At 46.6% G+C, this 22,743-nt stretch overlaps 1 protein-coding gene across 1 annotated transcript in view; it reads right to left on the bottom strand.

Moving 5' to 3' along the window:
• LIPI (lipase I) overlaps nt 1–22,743 on the bottom strand; it is an 80,230-nt gene that overhangs the window by 1,858 nt on the left and 55,629 nt on the right. The gene's annotated exons all lie outside the window — the stretch shown is intronic.

Genomic DNA, 22,743 nt, shown 5'->3' on the forward strand with positions numbered 1-22,743 from the left:
TCCGAATAATCCGGGTGGCTTCTCTATTTCACAGCTTTTGCTGAGCTATAGACGCGATTAATATCAGCAAAGGTAAGTACAGTATTATTGTCATGGCGGTTCCCCATATGACTGATCGGTCTAGAGCACCCAGACTAGTACGTATCAATCGTAGGTGGAAAAGCATCTTTTCATAAAGTTTATATAACACTTTTCAGAAGGGGAAAGGAGGCAATATACAACTAGGTTGTGCCACAGGAGAAGGATTGTTTTGCTCTTATGGAGATTCTTCCAATCTGTATATTTGACCCTTTTTGGCAATGACTACAATAAGAGCATTTTCTTCATTGGAAATTGCCAATCAATGTGGAGCCAGTTTATTTCACTTTTACCTCCAGAAAGTGTGCTAAACACTTTGTGGCAGGGTTTGGATTTTGTCGCCCCTTGACTCCGCCCATTGGCTCCACCTGATTATTGTGGTGACATACTGTAACAAATCTCCTCATGCTGCTGGCTAAGTGAGTGATTTGAATGCTGATTGACTAACTTTCTTGTTGCAGGCAGAGCGGCGCCACCCATTAAGAGGGCGCTCTAGGCAGCTGCCTATTTTGCCTTTAGGGAGAGCCGGACCTGTTGCCAAAGATAGCCAAGCTTTTCCAATAGGAGATTCAGCATCCATTTCTTGAGAGGCAGGAGGGGAGGGGGGCAGCAATTGGACCCCTGTGATTATAAACTTCTGCTTCATCCTGTATAAGTATTGTAGGCTGGAATACCCCTAGGGTCATGCGTAGCGGATTGCCAGCGTATTTGAGTGTGCCTCCTGTTGTGCCCGTGTGTCCTGCTTTGTCTGCTCATAGGAGCAATCCGTCACTATGAACAGACACTGGGATCTGTGAATTAGAAAGCTTATCGTGGCTGCTCTCGGCCTAGCTCATGGAACAAGAGGAGCGACCGCAATGTCTCTGAGTCGTAGATCCCTGTGTGTCTGCTCGTAGTGGCAGATTGTGGCTACGAGCAGACAAAGCAGGACACATGGGCATGGCAGGGGGAACACTCTAGGGACAGTCAGTAGTGCATTCGCAGTGTCAAATATGCTGTGGATGTGCTACGTGTGACCTTACTCTTAGGCATAAAAATTCCTGGAATTATACACATAGCGTTGGTGGCCCTTAGATGCCTTGTATGTGAGTGTGAAGTCACTTGTCTCCCTCCCACACATCTGTCACCCCACCAAGATAAATCTGGCCTGGCACGGGGGGGGGGGGGGGGGAATCAGATTGAAAAGGTATAGGTAATAAATGTACAATCCTCCTTTTTAATCCTTTAAGGATAAGGGTTTTTCCATTTTTGCACTTTTTCCTCCTCACCTTTTAAAAATCATAACGCTTTCAGTATTCCACCTATAGACCCAAATGGGGCTTGTTTTATGCGCCCACAATTTTACTTTGTAATGTCAGTCATTTTACCAAAAAATCTACGGCAAAACCAAATTAAAATTATTTGTGGGACAAAATAGAAAAACGCCATTTTGTAAATTTTGGGGGCTTCCATTTCTATGCAGTGTACTTTTCAGTTAAAATAGCACCTTATCTTTATTCTGTAGGTCCATGCGACTAAAATGATACCCAACTTATACAGGTTTGATTTTATTTACTACTGTACTGTTAAAAAATTATAAAACTTTTTGCACGAAAATTTGTACGTTTAAAAATGTCCTCTTCTGACCCCTATAACATTTTTATTTTTCTGCATATGGGGCAGTATGATGGCTCATTTTTTGCGCTGTGATTTGAAGTTTTTATCGGTACCATATTTGTTTTGATGGGACTTTTGGATCACATTGTATACTTTTTATAGGGTATTCAAAGTGACCAAAAATATGCAATCTTGTAATTCTGGAATTTGGAATTTTTTTTACGTATACGCCATTGACCGTGCTGTTTAATTAACATTATATTTTCATAGTTGGGACATTTACGCTCATGACAATACCACATATGTTTAGGTTTATTTTTATTTACATATTTTTTTCATTTAAATGGGAAAAGGGGGGTGATTCAAACTTTTATTAGGGAAGAAGTTAAATCACATTTATTAACTTTATTAATACTTTTTTTTACATTTTAATAGCCCCCTTAGGGGGACTAAAACATGCAATATTCTGATTGCAGACACTGATCAATGCTATGCCATTGCATAGCATTGATCAATTTTATTGGCGCTCTGCTGCTCCAGCCTGGATCTCAAGCATGGAGCAGTAGATCGCCAATCAGACAGGTAGGGACCCTCCTAGCATCCTCCCAGCTGATCGGGACACTGCGGTTTTACTGCAGTGATCCTGATCAGCTCCGCTGAGCTCCCAGGAAGCTTTTTCTTTCACTTTAGACGTAGTGATCAACTCTGATCACCGTGTCTAAGAGGTTAATACCGGACATCAGCACAATTGGTGATGTCCGGTATTCGTCACGGGTCCCAGCTGTTGATAGCCACCGGGACCAACCCACTATGATGCGGGGACAGCATATGACCCCGTGTCATAGAAGGGGAGTGGGCGCAGGGCGTACAAGTACGTCCTGTATCCTTAAGAGGTTAAAGCTTGAATCCCCCCTTTTCCAATTTTATAGATAAAATGTAAACATGTGTTTTTGCCACGTGCGTAAATGTCATATTGGGGGAGATTTAACAAAACCTGTCCAGAGGAAAAGTTGCTGAGTTGCCCATAGCAACCAATCAGATCGCTTCTTTCATATTTCAGGGGCCTTTTAAAAAATGAAAGAAGCGATTTGATTGGTTGCTATTGGCAACTCAGCAACATTTTCTTTGGACAGGTGTTGATAAATCTTCCCTTATAACGTTAAATCGCACGGTCAATGGCGTAAAAGTTAAAAAAAAAAATTTAAAAAAATTTAAAAAAGATACCAAAGTCCGGAATTGTTTTTTTTTGGTCACTTCGTATATGAAAATTAAAATTATAAATTGCTTTATTTTGGAGTGATTTAGAAAAATTTCCCCCGCATATGTGATATCACGTATATATAAATAATTATGCTAATTAGTGGCAACCCTGGCTATTATATGCAAATGCATTGAAATGAATGGCACCCTCTGCGCTACGTTACAGTATATGTCGGCATCCTATTTTTGGGCGGGATGCCGACCGATGCTTCAGACAGACTTGAAAAACGAACCTAGCCTAATTGGTGTATAACAGCTGTGTAATCTCTAAAATCACCACCGAATGCGCTATAGTCAGTGAAGATCCAATAGGAAGACATGTTTTAGTGTGTGACATAGTTGTGATCAGATTCACATAGACCCCATGTGGATTGGGCTGTGTTCACACACTGAATCTACCCTACATGGGCGGAGGTACTGAGACATTAACACATTACACCTTCAGGAGCTTGTAAGACATTCCATTCTACATCCATAGACGTTAAAAGGGTATTCCGGCCCCTAAGAACCTAATATACAGAGAGGTCCGTCCCCCCACAACCTCCCGAAATTACGCTTTGGGGCAGTTCCATGTGACCCTACCATAATATGATGCTGCTCATTTTAATTCCAAATGAGGTTTGGAGTCAACAAGTTTAGCTAGGTGGATAAGCTGTTAAATGTTGGAGTACCCTTTTAAGTGTATTTCTGTGTAATAGATTTCAATAAAGTTTGTTTTTTCAGTTAATTTTTTCTTCTTTTTTTTTTTTTATGATTTGGCCGGCTTCTTACATGACAGTCGGCTACGGCCAGTGATACGCAGACGGCTCTGCGGTGTCCCCGTCCCCAGGAAGTGGAATGACGTCAGCACTGCCAGACCGTGAGGGGGCTCGTAGGAAGGTATGTATGAGTTTATTTTGTTTATTTTTTAGGCCCGGGCATATATAAAACTGTACGACTACAGTTGTCCTTTAAGTGCCTATGTTGTGCAGTATGATGTACATAAAATGTGTTATAACTTTAAGACCTGTTGTCATTTGATTAGCCTGTTGTCATGTGATTGTAACCCAGTGAGGTATCAGTGACCATCTGACCTAAGGGTGACTTTTGAGAGAGTCTCTCCCATATAAGCCCTGGGTGGAGCCTCTGCTCTCGCGTTTAGTCTTTGCTGAGTTGCAGTGAGGTCAAGTCCTAGGTGTGTGTCTGGAGTCCAGAGGAGGCATAAAGTCAGTCAAGCAGCAATGGATTCTAAAGTCCATTGCCCCACAGGTCAAGTCAAAACCTGATAAGCTACAGAAGGGATGAAGTCATTCATAGTCTGTCATAGTCAAGTCAGTCCAAGTCATCCTGTCTCAAGTCAGCGTGGCCTGCATCCAAATTGTCCCAGTCTACTATAAGTCCCAGCAAGCCATACAGTCTCTGAAGGCACTGGTCACCTCCGTGAGCCTAGCCAAGTATAGTATAGACTGTTACACCTGTCTGACTCCGTAAAGCTGTCGTTGTTACAAAAAAAAAATTAGGGGAGAGCTGGCTCGTAGTCCAGATGTCTGGAAGTCGCGGTCTGAATCTGGACCATGGTTCCCCAGTTGGGTACCACTGCTATAGATCATATCTGTTGCTGTGTGTGCAGCGGATTTACAGGAATAGTTGTAATAGGTACATATTGCTTATTATGCTTACATGCTCACATGTGTGGGTGTTTTATGTACTATATTTCTAACTCTACTTAGATCAATATATACCACCTATATGACCACTGTGCCAATATATACCACTACCTGTTACACCACCTACCCCCAGATACTGAAGAACCCCCCATAAATTATTAGTTGTTCCTCTTGACTTTAGACCATGACCAGGGTATGCAACCTGCACCAGGGCACAAGGGGCATTTCCTGTCTTCACTGATGGAGGTGCCCGATGTACTTGGATCCCAACGACCATAATAGGTGCCTGAACCCAGATAGTACACCATTGGTCTCAAAACTGTGGACCTCCAGATACTGCAAAACTACAACTCCCAACAAACCCAGACAGCCGTTGACTGTCTGGGCTTGTTGGGAGTTGTAGTTTTGTAACATCTAGAGGTCCATAGTTTGCAGACCACTATGTTCAATTACAAGGTCCCTCAAACTGCACAGGGTACCAACCAACCCAAGGCCAACCCTAGATGTCCTTCATTATGTCCCCATCACATTGTATATGGCAGAGCAGGTCTATAAGGCCAGTGCCAGGCAGGTGCCACCTGAGGATTCCATGGCCGAGGACATCACCTGCACACGGCTAACTGCCGTTTACTCTCTGCTGGCGACCAATGTGACTGGACTGAGGTAGAACCACGGAGATGGTGTCCACTGGACATGGAGAAAATGGCGAGGAGGAGAAGAAGAAGAGCGAAGGCAAGAGAAAGAGGGAAGAGGAAGGCGAGGATGGAGTCTTGAGGAGAGGAGATGACAATGGAGGATCAAAGGATGAGAAGCAAACACCTGGGATGGCGTCCACTGAATATGGAGAAGATGGTGAGGAAGGGAAGAGGACAAGGGAAGAGAAAGGTGAGGATGGAGTCAAGAGGAGAAGAAGAGATGACGAGGGAGGATCGGAGGATGAGGAGCCAACACCTGGGAGCAACCAAGGAATATCGGGCCTCTACCCCAGGCTTACCATCAGCTGCTACAACCTCCAACAGGTACTGGGTAGGGGCAACTTTGGCAAGGTAAGTTCTAGCTCCATCTTGTTTCCTGTTATCAACAATTTTTGGCTGGATATGTGTTGTGGGGAGAGATTGGGGGGAGGGTGCAGTGTTGTGATAAGGTGGGTCTGCTGGTCCCTAATGGCTTGAGTGGTACTCCCTGAAGGGCCTACACTTAGTATTATGTGTGAAAAGATCCTTTGAGGCACCTCCATGTACTGTGCCTTGGCAGATGGAAGTCGGGGAGCCCAAGATCGTGTGGGTGCAGGAAACCAGATGAAGGGAGAAGAGGAGAAGGTGCAGCAGGGTCTTTATTTCTGGAGCAGCGTGTAATCAGTACATACATGGAGAGGTTTATTAAGACCTGTGCAGTTGCCCATAGCAACCAATTTAAAAAGGCCTCTGAAAATTGAAAGAAGCAATCTGGTTGCTATGGTAACTGCACCGCTCTTCCTCTACACAGGTCTTTTTAATGAGCACAGGAATTCTCAATAATATAAAGTAAATTTGGAAAAGTGCATATGTGCTGATATAATATCACTGTAAATTGCTCCTCCAATACCGCTGGTAATAAATAATAAAATCTCTTCACATGTAATGTATACAGGACTCATATAAACCCAATAATAAAGTGCAAGTTCAACAAAAGATTTCCCCCCTATGTGATTATGGTTCTCTATTATCTCCTGTGTTCTCCGTGCCCTATATCGCTGTATGCTCTGTTGGATTTGCTTTTTTTTGCACATTTTCTTTCTTTTATGCATTACTTGGGGGTCTAATGGTACCAATAACGTATACGTTACCTTGTTTTCCCTGGTTGAAACTTTTGGTGTACAATTAAATTGAGCTTACTGGCCTGGATATTCCTGGGGGTGGACCGAGAAACACTTGTAGGATCCCCACACCACTTACTTTATATGGCCCACATGTGACATCATCCAAGGTGCATCCAGGTGAGGTATCCCCCTGACTCTACAGGTGTGTGACCAGACCAGGACCAGAAGGTGAAAACCACCCAGTCTTCTGTCGAATAATGTCCTTGAATTTTGTTCCCTTCAATGCTACTTTTTTAGTTATCCATACATGGATCTCAATGGCTTCAGTTCAATCTTACAGAAACCTATTCGGACCAGGAAATGTGAACTACACTGATCCCAACCAACTCAAAGACATGTCTATTCATTGTTCAATGTATTCATAGAGTTGGGAGATAAAGTAAGGGACCCCTCTGGAATTCCCAGTATTTATGCATTAACTACTAATAAAATGTGTTCCCCAAAATGTAAGGGGAACCAATTACTTGCTATACCCCCTTACTATGTTTGCCTGTGACTGACCATGTCCGACTTCACCTTTTGGACATATCTGTGAGGAACAGATGTTGGAATTTTCTCAGCGTCCATATTTCTTCATCTGATCCCAGACCTGCCTGATCCTGGCACAAGTATCTTTACTTGGAGAATTTGACCCCTATTTTAATGGGGATAAGTCTAATAAGCACCACCATTGATGCCTCCTGATGACCCATTCTCTGCTTCTTTCTCAATGAGGATACAAATTTTCTTTCTGGACCCATCATTTTTGTAAGGATTTCTGCTAATTTTTGAGACTTTATCATGTTGGACCCATGAATTCCATGGTAACTGTCACGATGCCGGCTGGCAGGTAGTGGACCCTCTGTGCCAGAGAGGGATTGGCGTGGACCGTGCTAGTGGACCGGTTCTAAGCCACTACTGGTTTTCACCAGAGCCCGCCGCAAAGCGGGATGGTCTTGCTGCGGCGGTAGTGACCAGGTCGTATCCACTAGCAACGGCTCACCTCTCTGGCTGCTGAAGATAGGCGCGGTACAAGGGAGTAGGCAGAAGCAAGGTCGGACGTAGCAGAAGGTCGGGGCAGGCAGCAAGGATCGTAGTCAAGGGCAACGGCAGAAGGTCTGGAAACACTGGCAAGGGACACACAAGGAACGCTTTCACTGGCACTAAGGCAACAAGATCCGGCAAGGGAGTGCAAGGGAAGTGAGGTAATATAGGGAGTGCACAGGTGATAACTCTAATTGGAACCACTGCGCCAATCAGCGGCGCAGTGGCCCTTTAAATCGCAGAGACCCGGCGCGCGCGCGCCCTAGGGAGCGGGGCCGCGCGCGCCGGGACAGAACAGACGGGGAGCGAGTCAGGTAGGAGAGCCGGGGTGCGCATCGCGAGCGGGCGCTACCCGCATCGCGAATCGCATCCCGGCTAGCAGCAGGATCGCAGCGCCCCGGGTCAGAGGACGTGACCGGAGCGCTGCAGCGGAGGAGGTGAAGCGAGCGCTCCGGGGAGGAGCGGGAACCCGGAGCGCTCGGCGTAACAGTACCCCCCCCCTTGGGTCTCCCCCTCTTCTTGGAGCCTGAGAACCTGAGGAGCAGACTTTTGTCAAGGATGTTGTCCTCAGGTTCCCAGGATCTCTCTTCAGGACCACAACCCTCCCAGTCTACTAAAAAAAAATTTTTTCCTCTGACCTTTTTGGCAGCCAAAATCTCCTTGACCGAGAAGACGTCCGAGGAGCCGGAAACAGGAGTGGGAGGAACAGATTTGGGAGAAAAACGGTTGAGGATGAGTGGTTTGAGAAGAGAGACGTGAAAGGCATTAGGGATACGAAGAGAAGGAGGAAGAAGAAGTTTATAAGAGACAGGATTAATTTGACACAGAATTTTGAAAGGACCAAGATAGCGTGGTCCCAACTTGTAGCTAGGGACACGGAAGCGGACATATTTAGCGGAGAGCCATACCTTGTCTCCAGGGGAAAAAACGGGGGGAGCTCTTCTTTTCTTATCCGCGAACCTCTTCATGCGTGAAGAAGCCTGTAAGAGAGAATTTTGGGTCTCTCTCCATATAATGGAAAGGTCACGAGAAATTTCATCCACAGCGGGCAGACCAGAGGGCAAGGGGGTAGGGAGGGGGGGAAGAGGGTGACGGCCGTACACCACGAAAAATGGGGATTTGGAGGAAGATTCAGAGACCCTGAAGTTATACGAGAATTCGGCCCATGGAAGGAGATCTGCCCAGTCATCCTGGCGGGAGGAAACAAAATGTCGCAAATAATCACCCAGGATCTGGTTAATTCTTTCTACTTGTCCATTGGACTGGGGATGATATGCAGAGGAAAAATTTAATTTAATCTTGAGTTGTTTACAGAGAGCTCTCCAGAATTTAGACACGAATTGGACCCCTCTATCCGAGACAATCTGCGTAGGCAACCCGTGAAGACGAAAAATGTGTACAAAAAATTGTTTAGCCAACTGAGGCGCAGAAGGAAGACCAGGAAGAGGAATGAAATGTGCCATTTTGGAGAATCGATCAACGACCACCCAAATAACGGTGTTGCCACGGGAAGGGGGTAAATCAGTAATAAAATCCATACCAATCAGAGACCAAGGCTGTTCGGGGACAGGCAGAGGATGAAGAAAACCAGCGGGCTTCTGGCGAGGAGTCTTATCCCGGGCACAGATAGTGCAGGCTCGCACAAAGTCCCCAACATCCGTCTCCAGAGTCGGCCACCAATAGAAGCGGGAGATGAGTTGCACAGATTTCTTGATGCCCGCATGACCTGCGAGATGGGAGGAGTGACCCCATTTGAGGATTCCGAGGCGTTGGCGTGGAGAAACAAAGGTCTTTCCTGGAGGGGTCTGTCTGATGGAGGCAGGAGAAGTGGAGATCAGGCAGTCAGGTGGAATGATGTGTTGCGGAGGGAGATCAACCTCTGAGGCATCCGAGGAACGAGAGAGAGCATCGGCTCTAATGTTCTTATCGGCAGGACGAAAGTGAATCTCAAAATTAAATCGGGCAAAGAACAGAGACCACCGGGCCTGGCGAGGATTCAGCCGTTGGGCAGACTGGAGGTAGGAGAGGTTCTTGTGGTCGGTGTAGATAATAACAGGAAATCTTGATCCCTCCAGCAGATGCCTCCATTCCTCAAGTGCTAATTTAATGGCTAGAAGCTCTCGATCCCCGATGGAGTAGTTCCTCTCCGCTGGAGAGAAGGTCCTAGAGAAAAAACCACAAGTGACAGCATGCCCGGAAGGATTTTTTTGTAGAAGAACAGCTCCAGCTCCTACTGAGGAGGCATCAACCTCCAATAGGAAGGGTTTGGAAGGGTCAGGTCTGGAGAGCACGGGAGCCGAAGAAAAGGCAGACTTGAGTTGTTTAAAGGAGTCTTCTGCTTGAGGAGGCCAGGACTTGGGATCAGCATTTTTCTTGGTTAAAGCCACGATAGGAGCCACAATGGTAGAAAAATGTGGAATAAATTGCCTGTAATAATTGGCGAACCCCAAAAAGCGTTGGATAGCACGGAGTCCGGAGGGGCGTGGCCAATTTAAGACGGCAGAGAGTTTGTCTGGATCCATCTGTAGTCCCTGGCCAGAGACCAAATATCCTAGAAAAGGAAGAGATTGGCATTCAAACAGACATTTCTCAATTTTGGCATAGAGTTGGTTGTCACGAAGTCTCTGAAGAACCATACGGACATGCCGGCGGTGTTCCTCTAGATTGGCAGAAAAAATTAGGATATCGTCCAGATATACCACAACACAGGAGTATAATAAATCACGAAAAATTTCATTGACAAAGTCTTGGAAGACGGCAGGGGCATTGCACAGTCCAAAGGGCATGACCAGATACTCAAAGTGTCCATCTCTGGTGTTAAATGCCGTTTTCCACTCGTCCCCCTCTCTGATGCGGATGAGGTTATAGGCGCCTCTTAAGTCCAATTTAGTGAAGATGTGGGCACCTTGGAGGCGATCAAAGAGTTCAGAGATGAGGGGTAAGGGGTAGCGGTTCTTAACCGTGATTTTATTAAGACCGCGGTAGTCAATGCAAGGACGTAGGGAGCCATCTTTTTTGGAGACAAAGAAAAATCCGGCTCCGGCAGGAGAGGAGGATTTACGGATAAAGCCCCTTTTTAGATTCTCCTGGACGTATTCGGACATGGCAAGAGTCTCTGGGGCAGAGAGAGGATAAATTCTGCCCCGGGGTGGAGTAGTACCCGGGAGGAGGTCGATAGGGCAATCATAAGGCCTGTGAGGAGGTAGAGTCTCAGCTTGTTTTTTGCAGAAAACATCCGCGAAGTCCATATAGGCCTTAGGGAGACCGGTTACTGGAGGAACCACAGAGTTACGGCAAGGGTTACTGGGAACCGGTTTTAGACAGTTCTTGGAACAAGAGGACCCCCAACTCTTGATCTCCCCAGTGGACCAATCCAGGGTTGGGGAATGAAGTTGAAGCCAGGGAAGTCCAAGGAGAATCTCCGAGGTGCAATTGGGGAGGACCAAAAGTTCAATCCTCTCATGATGAGATCCGATGCTCATAAGAAGGGGCTCCGTGCGGAAACGTATGGTACAGTCCAATCTTTCATTATTTACACAATTGATGTAGAGGGGTCTGGCGAGACTGGTCACTGGGATGTTGAACCTGTTGACGAGAGAGGCCAAAATAAAATTTCCTGCAGAACCAGAGTCCAAGAAGGCCACTGTAGAGAAGGAGAAGGCAGAAGCAGACATCCGCACAGGCACAGTAAGACGTGGAGAAGCAGAGTAGACATCAAGGACTGTCTCACCTTTGTGCGGAGTCAGCGTACGTCTTTCCAGGCGGGGAGGACGGATAGGACAATCCCTCAGGAAGTGTTCGGTACTAGCACAGTACAGGCAGAGGTTCTCCATACGGCGTCGTGTCCTCTCTTGAGGTGTCAGGCGAGACCGGTCGACCTGCATAGCCTCCACGGCGGGAGGCACAGGAACAGATTGCAGGGGACCAGAGGAGAGAGGAGCCGAGGAGACGAAACGCCTCGTGCGAACAGAGTCCATATCTTGGCGGAGTTCCTGACGCCTTTCAGAAAAACGCATGTCAATGCGAGTGGCTAGGTGAATAAGTTCATGTAGATTAGCAGGAATTTCTCGTGCGGCCAGAACATCTTTAATGTTGCTGGATAGGCCTTTTTTGAAGGTCGCGCAGAGGGCCTCATTATTCCAGGACAATTCTGAAGCAAGTGTACGGAATTGTACGGCATACTCGCCAACGGAAGAATTACCCTGGACCAGGTTCAACAGGGCAGTCTCAGCAGAAGAGGCTCGGGCAGGTTCCTCAAAGACACTTCGGATTTCCGAGAAGAAGGAGTGTACAGAGGCAGTGACGGGGTCATTGCGGTCCCAGAGCGGTGTGGCCCATGACAGGGCTTTTCCGGACAGAAGACTGACTACGAAAGCCACCTTAGACCTTTCAGTGGGAAACAGGTCCGACATCATCTCCAGATGCAGGGAACATTGGGAAAGGAAGCCACGGCAAAACTTAGAGTCCCCATCAAACTTATCCGGCAAGGATAAGCGTATCCCAGGAGCGGCCACTCGCTGCGGAGGAGGTGCAGGAGCTGGCGGAGGAGATGACTGCTGAAGCTGTGGTAGCAACTGTTGTAGCAAAACGGTCAGTTGAGACAGCTGTTGGCCTTGTTGCGCAATCTGTTGTGACTGCTGGGCGACCACCGTGGTGAGGTCAGCGACAACTGGCAGAGGAACTTCAGCGGGATCCATGGCCGGATCTACTGTCACGATGCCGGCTGGCAGGTAGTGGACCCTCTGTGCCAGAGAGGGATTGGCGTGGACCGTGCTAGTGGACCGGTTCTAAGCCACTACTGGTTTTCACCAGAGCCCGCCGCAAAGCGGGATGGTCTTGCTGCGGCGGTAGTGACCAGGTCGTATCCACTAGCAACGGCTCACCTCTCTGGCTGCTGAAGATAGGCGCGGTACAAGGGAGTAGGCAGAAGCAAGGTCGGACGTAGCAGAAGGTCGGGGCAGGCAGCAAGGATCGTAGTCAAGGGCAACGGCAGAAGGTCTGGAAACACTGGCAAGGGACACACAAGGAACGCTTTCACTGGCACTAAGGCAACAAGATCCGGCAAGGGAGTGCAAGGGAAGTGAGGTAATATAGGGAGTGCACAGGTGATAACTCTAATTGGAACCACTGCGCCAATCAGCGGCGCAGTGGCCCTTTAAATCGCAGAGACCCGGCGCGCGCGCGCCCTAGGGAGCGGGGCCGCGCGCGCCGGGACAGAACAGACGGGGAGCGAGTCAGGTAGGAGAGCCGGGGTGCGCATCGCGAGCGGGCGCTACCCGCATCGCGAATCGCATCCCGGCTAGCAGCAGGATCGCAGCGCCCCGGGTCAGAGGACGTGACCGGAGCGCTGCAGCGGAGGAGGTGAAGCGAGCGCTCCGGGGAGGAGCGGGAACCCGGAGCGCTCGGCGTAACAGTAACTAATTTCATAAATGTTTGGACCATTGTTTTTATCGATTGGACCCCCTTCTATTGCCTTTTCTACTTTCCCTAATTTACAGAGACTATAAAGGGTCTATTCACACTGCATAATTTTTGCATGAAATGAAAGCCCATACACTTCTGTATAATAATTTACACTCACATCAACAGGAGTGTAGAATCCCATAGAAGTGTATGGGAAATTCTGCAGTGTGAATAGACCCTAACAATAATCTCTGGGTAATCTTTGTCCCTTGGAGAAAACTGCAACACCACATAGTGGACTATTCTGCACAGGACTATATATATATTTTTTCTATATATACTTTTTTTTCCCCTCTACTCTAGTACTATTTTCTGCATTCTATGCATTTTTGTCTCTACCTTATAAGATTTTTCTATAAATTTTTCTTTGTTCCTCTTGGTACCAAATCTGGTGGAGCCCAGCTTTACAATTATTATATACGACTGCTACATAACCACCGTGCACCCGCCTAATATTCAGTGACATTCGCCTATTACTGTTTCTGCACTTTATTCATCCACTTTTATAAATCACTTTTACACTAGGGATCGTGGTTTATGCTTTTTTATATCATTCATTATTATTCTTTTTAGTTTTTATTTTATTTTACATTAATGACCAAGCCCATTTTGACCACAGGAGAAGCCTTCATGGTACAACAACTGACGCGTTTCAGGTCGACAGACCTTTAGTCACAGAATAGTAGTGGATCCAAAATAAAGGCTTTATTCCACAAGACGAACGTGCAGCATACAGAGGGAGCAAACAGTTCCACTAGCAGGGAGTGAGCGCAGCCGCTCTCTGGATGTGGGGGCACACCACTGAATACAGTATTTGCAGCTGCAGGAAACTTTGGGGGAAATGATTGCTGCTAAAGGGGGATTTACAGGTTATTGTAGCTCTTTCTTGCAACTGAATAAAATAGTGGAATATCACTTTATTACATCTCCATAGAGCATCCAATAGCAGACACAAAATCATGACGGTAGCTCAGTATTCCTAAGCCAAAAGGTTCCTGAGTGCTATCCAACTGACCCACCACTCAGACCACCCATAAAATTCCAGACTGACGCCCCCCCCCCCCCCTTCTCCATTGATGTCATTGTTTCTCAAGAGTGGTACTCAAATACAAGTCATGTTTTCTGGATTTCCTTAGTCTTTCACAGGTGATATAACTGTGGTGATGCCTGATTAACTGACCATAATTATATCACCTGTGAAAGACTAAGGCAATACTGAAAACATTACCTGTTTGGGGGTCTTGAGGACCGCACTTGAGAAACACTGATCAATATCAACCTTATGATGTCTTCTAATGAGAATCCTCAGTTTGTTTTCCACAGGTAGTCATGGCATCAGTCCCTGGCCGAGACACCTACGTGGCCATAAAGATCATCAACAAAAAAGAGGAAAATGAGGATACCATCATGAGAGAGCGGCAGATACTCCTGGTGGCTCGAGTATGCCACCTTTATGCCACCTTTATGCCGCACATCAGTTTCTGGAGCACGCATATTTCATCACGGTGTATCTGTCTGGCGGCAGTCTGGAGGATTTGATCAGGATGTGCGGCTACCTGGACATGGACAACATAAGGTTCTATGCAGCAGAGATAGTATGTGGCCTCCAGTTCCTCCATGGACATAACATAGTCCACAGAGACTTCAAGCCAGAGAACATTATGTTGGATACAGAAGGCCACATCTTTCTCCTTGTCTTTTATAGTTACAAATTATTATGTCTTCACTTCTCCTTCGGTGGATGAGAAGATCTGGACTCTGAGGACCCCGCGCCTACTGCCCAGAACCTCTGGCCTCCTGACCCATGCCTTATGTCTCTGCAGCTGTCACCTTGGCTGCCCTAGTACATAATCTCTCTCTTCAACAGCTTTATGCCACACCTTTGCCATTGTGTTGCTGCCCCAAGCTCTTTACCTGGCATCCCCCGAGCTGGCATCTGACATCATTCCAGCCCAAAGATCATCTACACCCCCCGGAGCGGCCTGTGCTTAGATTCCATATGGAGAGTTCAGGAAAATAGCCGCATGTTGTAGTCCTGGGGCACTGAGTGGTAGCTGTTATCCCTGAACTTAACCAAACACAGGATGGGTAAGTACTGCACTCACCCCACATACACTACACAAAAGGGATAGGCCCACACAAATAGTCACATAGCACAAATAGACATATTGGCTTGATCCAGGGATTTATGCTAATTGGCATATTTGGGGTCAGGAAACATTTTTTCCCCCTGTTTTGAGGGCAATTGGCTCATTCCTCACAGGGGGTTTTCACCTTCCTCTGGATTAACATAGCTGTGAATAGGTTTAGCATAATAACATCAGAAATAACCCTATTAGTAACACAACAAATTCCAATTTTTTTTTTATAAATTATATATATTTATATTATCTTAAAAATGTATTTGCCCAAATAGAAACAGACTAGTACACATGTAAAATAAATTAATTTATCCCCCCCCCCCCCCCCCCACCTATCACTCAAGTTTGGTACCATCCTTTGATCCAGGGATTTATTCTGCCATATTTGGGGTTGGGAAGGAAGTTTCCCCCCTGAAAGTAAGGACAATTGGCTCATTCCTTACAGGGGGTTTCGTCTTCCCCGGATCAACATAACCGAAAATAGGTTTAGTATAAGAACATAAAAAGTTTACCTATTACAAACAAAATCTATATTTAAAAAAAAATAAAAATGATATTCAGTGGGGATCAAAAGTTTGGGCACCCTAGGTAAAAATTTGTATTAATGTGCATAAAGAAGCCAAGAAAAGATGGAAAAATCTCCAAAAGGCATCAAATTACAGATTAGACATTCTTATAATATGTCAACAAAAGTTAGATTTTATTTCCATGGGCACCTTGCAGAGATAATATCGTGTACTGCCCCCTTTGGCAAGTATAACCGCTTGTAAACGCTTTTTGTAGCCAGCCAAGAGTCTTTCAATTCATGTTTGAGGTATCATTGCCCATTCTTCCTTACAAAAGTCTTCCAGTTCTTTGAGATTTCTGGGCTGTCACGCACTGCTCTTTTAAGGTCTATCCATAGATTTTCAATTATGTTGAGGTCAGGAGAATTATGAAGGCCATGGCAAAACCTTCAGTTTATGCCTCTTGACGTAATCCCCCCCTGGATTTCGAGGTGTGTTTAGGATCATTGTCCATTTGTAGAAGCCATCCTCTCTTTAACTTCAGCTTTTTCACAGATGGCATCAAGTTATCATCCAAAATTTGCAGAAATTTTATTGAATCCATTTTTCCTACTACTCATGAGATGTTCCCTGTGCCACTGGCTGCAATACAACCCCAAAGCATGATTGATCCACCCCCATGCTTAACAGTTGGACAGAGGTTCTTTTCATTAAATTCTGTTCCCCTTCTTCTCCAAACGTACCTTTGCTCATTCCAGCCAAAAAGTTCAATGTTAACCTCATCGATCCACAGAACTTGTTTCCAAAATGCATCCGGCTTGTCTATATGTTCATTTGCAAAGTTCAAACGCTGATTTTTGTGGTGAGGACTTAGAAGAGGTTTTCTTCTGATGACTCTTCCATGAAGACCATATTTGTACAAGTATCTCTTTATAGTGGAATAGTGTACTACAAATCCAGTGTCTGCCAGATCTTTCTGGAGGGATTGTGCAGTCAAACGTGGGTTTTGAATTGTTTTTCTCACAATCCAGAGAGCTGTTCTGTCTGATATTTTTCTTGGTCTTCCAGATCTTGATTTAACTTCCACTGTTCCTGATGACTGTCATTTCTTAATTACATTCCAAACAGAGTATATTGACATCTGAAAATGTTTTGCTATCTTCTTATAGCCTTCTTCAGCTTTGTGAGTGTCAACTATTTTCAGTTTCAGATTCCTAGACAACTGCTTAGAAGAACCCATGGTGCTGATTGTTGAGGCAAAATCAGATGAGTCTGGGCATTTAAAACCTTTGAGATTGACATCACCTGGTCTTCCCAGATGATGATTGAGAACAATCCATGACACTGGCAGGTCTCAGCTTTGCAAAGGGGGCAGTGCATGCTATAAATTCTGCAGGGTGCCCAAACTTTTGCAGATGCCTTTTTTTGTTTTCTGTTATTTTGAAAGTGTAAATGGTGGAAATAAAATCTAACTTTTGTTGACCTATTATAAGAATGTCTAATCTGTAATTTGATGCCTTTTGGAGATTTTTCCATCTTTCCTTGGCTTCTTTATGCACATTAACACAAATTTTTACCTGGGGTGCCCAAACTTTTGATCCTCACTGTATATATTTGCCCTAAACATAATTTTTAGACTAGTACACAAATAATAAAAAATTTAGTACAACAGACCACTAACTTCCACATATATAAATCGTATAAAGCATACTTGTTTATTACCGTCCACCCCATCCCTATAAATAAATTCTCTCTTTTAACCCCTACGGGGTTTTACATGTCTTTATTTCCATTGGACGCCCATCTAACAAATGTTGTATTCATGCTGCTAGTAACCTCTCTCCATTCTGACTAATAGATTAGGATCCCCATCTATTACCCAGAATCCCCTAATAGATCATATGTAAAATGGGTTTTCTAAACCCAGCAATAGCTTTTATGGTAATATAAAAAGTGAGGGTTTGTTACAATGTATCAGTGCAACTCATGGCTAGACTGAAAACACAGTGGAGAACATTTCATGGAGTAATAGATCTTCATAGACGCTTTTACGGGCTCCTGTTATGAGATCACAAACACCAGAAGAGCATCAGAGCAATATTTGTGAAGAAGGAAAATCCCTGACAGAGAAGTGTCCACATGGAGAGATCACATAGGAACAGTCCACTGGACAAGCAGTATGACAACCAATATGGCCACCATTACAGTCGCCACCCCAGATGTGGTCACCCAGCTTTCACACACTCCTGAAAAGTTAATCTTACTATCTGTGTAATGGCACAATGCTATCTCAAGAATGGTCTCTCGTATTAAAGCAGTGGTTACATGTGTACACAGTTGCCAAACAGAGCTGGTGCAAGGATTTTTGTCCCCCTAGGAAAAAACTAATTTGCCCCACCATGACTCCGCCCTTTGGCCCGCCCCACCTTACTACTGTTGAGACACACTGTAACAAATCTCCTCCTCATTCTGCTGGCTGAGTAAGTGGTTTGGATGCTGATGGTCTAACTTTCTTCTGGCAGGCAGAGCGGCGCCCCCCCAATAAGAGGGTACACTAGGCAGCTACCTATTTTGCCTATAGGCAGAGCCAGCTCTGACGATCAATACATACTGGTCTGCGTGCTCCTAGACTGAGCAATCATAAGGTGAGCTGCCATGACAGTAAAACCACCATACTTAACTTTTGCTGGAAATGATCGAGTCCATAGCTTAGGAGCCCAATGGGAGAAAGAGGTGCAGAAGAAGAAGTTGCCTGGATCATCCAGACTAACAGCCTAGGAGCTCTAGGACTGAACGATCAACACAAACTCATGTTTATCTATAAATTTACATGATCTCTATTTCTGCTATGACTATATTTGCCTTGCTGTTACATATTGTTTCTTGTTTGATTAACCCCTTTCTTTCCAAGTCTGAAATCAGTAGCTGCTTACATGATCTCTCTAGAGCTTCATTTAAGTAACACTTCCCGTGAAACTGTCCCCATTCATTGTGCTATGCAGCTACGGCTGGTCTTTTTTTTTTTACTATCCCTGTCTACTTGATCTGATCCAGGATTTAAATAAAGTTTACATTATGGGTGAGTGCTGCCACTTTTTGACTTTTTTTATTGTTATGTTCCAAACTTTTTGGTTTGCGCACCCCCGAGGTTCACCAGGCTCACGGTGCTACGTTTGCATCACATCTCGATAGCATCATTTGCAGTTGTTTAAAGTGTAGCAGTAGTGCCTTCCATGCTTCTCTGTGCATTATTGCCCTTTTCCAATGTTCTGCCACCATTCTATACTTTATTAATGGACATATAGTTTCTGTATACTGTACACTTCTGTATACTTTTCATGGAGAGATAATACATTTAAAGTGAGCACACTGACTATATGTGATTGAGGAGACTCTGTTCATCTTTACATTAAAGTGTACCCGTCAGATCCAACAAAAAAAAAAAAATTTTTTTAAATATATCTCTCAGTACCTAATCCTGACCATGTACATCTAATTTTTATGTGTCTAGCACCTTTATGTTTTTATTACACCTTTAATTTAGCTCACTGTTACGCCGAGCGCTCCGGGTTCCCGCTCCTCCCCGGAGCGCTCGCTTCACCTCCTCCGCTGCAGCGCCCCGGTCACGTCCTCTGACCCGGGGCGCTGCGATCCTGCTGCTAGCCGGGATGCGATTCGCGATGCGGGTAGCGCCCGCTCGCGATGCGCACCCCGGCTCTCCTACCTGACTCGCTCCCCGTCTGTTCTGTCCCGGCGCGCGCGGCCCCGCTCCCTAGGGCGCGCGCGCGCCGGGTCTCTGCGATTTAAAGGGCCACTGCGCCGCTGATTGGCGCAGTGGTTCCAATTAGAGTTATCACCTGTGCACTCCCTATATTACCTCACTTCCCTTGCACTCCCTTGCCGGATCTTGTTGCCTTAGTGCCAGTGAAAGCGTTCCTTGTGTGTCCCTTGCCAGTGTTTCCAGACCTTCTGCCGTTGCCCCTGACTACGATCCTTGCTGCCTGCCCCGACCTTCTGCTACGTCCGACCTTGCTTCTGCCTACTCCCTTGTACCGCGCCTATCTTCAGCAGCCAGAGAGGTGAGCCGTTGCTAGTGGATACGACCTGGTCACTACCGCCGCAGCAAGACCATCCCGCTTTGCGGCGGGCTCTGGTGAAAACCAGTAGTGGCTTAGAACCGGTCCACTAGCACGGTCCACGCCAATCCCTCTCTGGCACAGAGGATCCACCTCCTGCCAGCCGGCATCGTGACAGTAGATCCGGCCATGGATCCCGCTGAAGTTCCTCTGCCAGTCGTCGCTGACCTCACCACGGTGGTCGCCCAGCAGTCACAACAGATTGCGCAACAAGGCCAACAGCAGTCATCTCCTCCGCCAGCTCCTGCACCTCCTCCGCAGCGAGTGGCCGCTCCTGGGATACGCTTATCCTTGCCGGATAAGTTTGATGGGGACTCTAAGTTTTGCCGTGGCTTCCTTTCCCAATGTTCCCTGCATCTGGAGATGATGTCGGACCTGTTTCCCACTGAAAGGTCTAAGGTGGCTTTCGTAGTCAGTCTTCTGTCCGGAAAAGCCCTGTCATGGGCCACACCGCTCTGGGACCGCAATGACCCCGTCACTGCCTCAGTACACTCCTTCTTCTCGGAAATCCGAAGTGTCTTTGAGGAACCTGCCCGAGCCTCTTCTGCTGAGACTGCCCTGTTGAACCTGGTCCAGGGTAATTCTTCCGTTGGCGAGTATGCCGTACAATTCCGTACACTTGCTTCAGAATTGTCCTGGAATAATGAGGCCCTCTGCGCGACCTTCAAAAAAGGCCTATCCAGCAACATTAAAGATGTTCTGGCCGCACGAGAAATTCCTGCTAATCTACATGAACTTATTCACCTAGCCACTCGCATTGACATGCGTTTTTCTGAAAGGCGTCAGGAACTCCGCCAAGATATGGACTCTGTTCGCACGAGGCGTTTCGTCTCCTCGGCTCCTCTCTCCTCTGGTCCCCTGCAATCTGTTCCTGTGCCTCCCGCCGTGGAGGCTATGCAGGTCGACCGGTCTCGCCTGACACCTCAAGAGAGGACACGACGCCGTATGGAGAACCTCTGCCTGTACTGTGCTAGTACCGAACACTTCCTGAGGGATTGTCCTATCCGTCCTCCCCGCCTGGAAAGACGTACGCTGACTCCGCACAAAGGTGAGACAGTCCTTGATGTCTACTCAGCTTCTCCACGTCTTACTGTGCCTGTGCGGATGTCTGCTTCTGCCTTCTCCTTCTCTACAGTGGCCTTCTTGGACTCTGGTTCTGCAGGAAATTTTATTTTGGCCTCTCTCGTCAACAGGTTCAACATCCCAGTGACCAGTCTCGCCAGACCCCTCTACATCAATTGTGTAAATAATGAAAGATTGGACTGTACCATACGTTTCCGCACGGAGCCCCTTCTTATGAGCATCGGATCTCATCATGAGAGGATTGAACTTTTGGTCCTCCCCAATTGCACCTCGGAGATTCTTCTTGGACTTCCCTGGCTTCAACTTCATTCCCCAACCCTGGATTGGTCCACTGGGGAGATCAAGAGTTGGGGGTCCTCTTGTTCCAAGAACTGTCTAAAACCGGTTCCCAATAACCCTTGCCGTAACCCTGTGGTTCCTCCAGTAACCGGTCTCCCCAAGGCCTATATGGACTTCGCGGATGTTTTCTGCAAAAAACAGGCTGAGACTCTACCTCCTCACAGGCCTTATGATTGCCCTATCGACCTCCTCCCGGGTACTACTCCACCCCGGGGCAGAATTTATCCTCTCTCTGCCCCAGAGACTCTTGCCATGTCCGAATACGTCCAGGAGAATCTAAAAAGGGGCTTTATCCGTAAATCCTCCTCTCCTGCCGGAGCCGGATTTTTCTTTGTCTCCAAAAAAGATGGCTCCCTACGTCCTTGCATTGACTACCGCGGTCTTAATAAAATCACGGTTAAGAACCGCTACCCCTTACCCCTCATCTCTGAACTCTTTGATCGCCTCCAAGGTGCCCACATCTTCACTAAATTGGACTTAAGAGGCGCCTATAACCTCATCCGCATCAGAGAGGGGGACGAGTGGAAAACGGCATTTAACACCAGAGATGGACACTTTGAGTATCTGGTCATGCCCTTTGGACTGTGCAATGCCCCTGCCGTCTTCCAAGACTTTGTCAATGAAATTTTTCGTGATCTGTTATACTCCTGTGTTGTGGTATATCTGGACGATATCCTAATTTTTTCTGCCAATCTAGAGGAACACCGCCGGCATGTCCGTATGGTTCTTCAGAGACTTCGTGACAACCAACTCTATGCCAAAATTGAGAAATGTCTGTTTGAATGCCAATCTCTTCCTTTTCTAGGATATTTGGTCTCTGGCCAGGGACTACAGATGGATCCAGACAAACTCTCTGCCGTCTTAAATTGGCCACGCCCCTCCGGACTCCGTGCTATCCAACGCTTTTTGGGGTTCGCCAATTATTACAGGCAATTTATTCCACATTTTTCTACCATTGTGGCTCCTATCGTGGCTTTAACCAAGAAAAATGCTGATCCCAAGTCCTGGCCTCCTCAAGCAGAAGACTCCTTTAAACAACTCAAGTCTGCCTTTTCTTCGGCTCCCGTGCTCTCCAGACCTGACCCTTCCAAACCCTTCCTATTGGAGGTTGATGCCTCCTCAGTAGGAGCTGGAGCTGTTCTTCTACAAAAAAATCCTTCCGGGCATGCTGTCACTTGTGGTTTTTTCTCTAGGACCTTCTCTCCAGCGGAGAGGAACTACTCCATCGGGGATCGAGAGCTTCTAGCCATTAAATTAGCACTTGAGGAATGGAGGCATCTGCTGGAGGGATCAAGATTTCCTGTTATTATCTACACCGACCACAAGAACCTCTCCTACCTCCAGTCGGCCCAACGGCTGAATCCTCGCCAGGCCCGGTGGTCTCTGTTCTTTGCCCGATTTAATTTTGAGATTCACTTTCGTCCTGCCGATAAGAACATTAGAGCCGATGCTCTCTCTCGTTCCTCGGATGCCTCAGAAGTTGATCTCCCTCCGCAACACATCATTCCACCTGACTGCCTGATCTCCACTTCTCCTGCCTCCATCAGACAGACTCCTCCAGGAAAGACCTTTGTTTCTCCACGCCAACGCCTCGGAATCCTCAAATGGGGTCAC

This window comes from Hyla sarda, chromosome 2 (genome assembly GCF_029499605.1).
Source record: "Hyla sarda isolate aHylSar1 chromosome 2, aHylSar1.hap1, whole genome shotgun sequence".
Lineage (NCBI taxonomy): Eukaryota > Metazoa > Chordata > Amphibia > Anura > Hylidae > Hyla > Hyla sarda.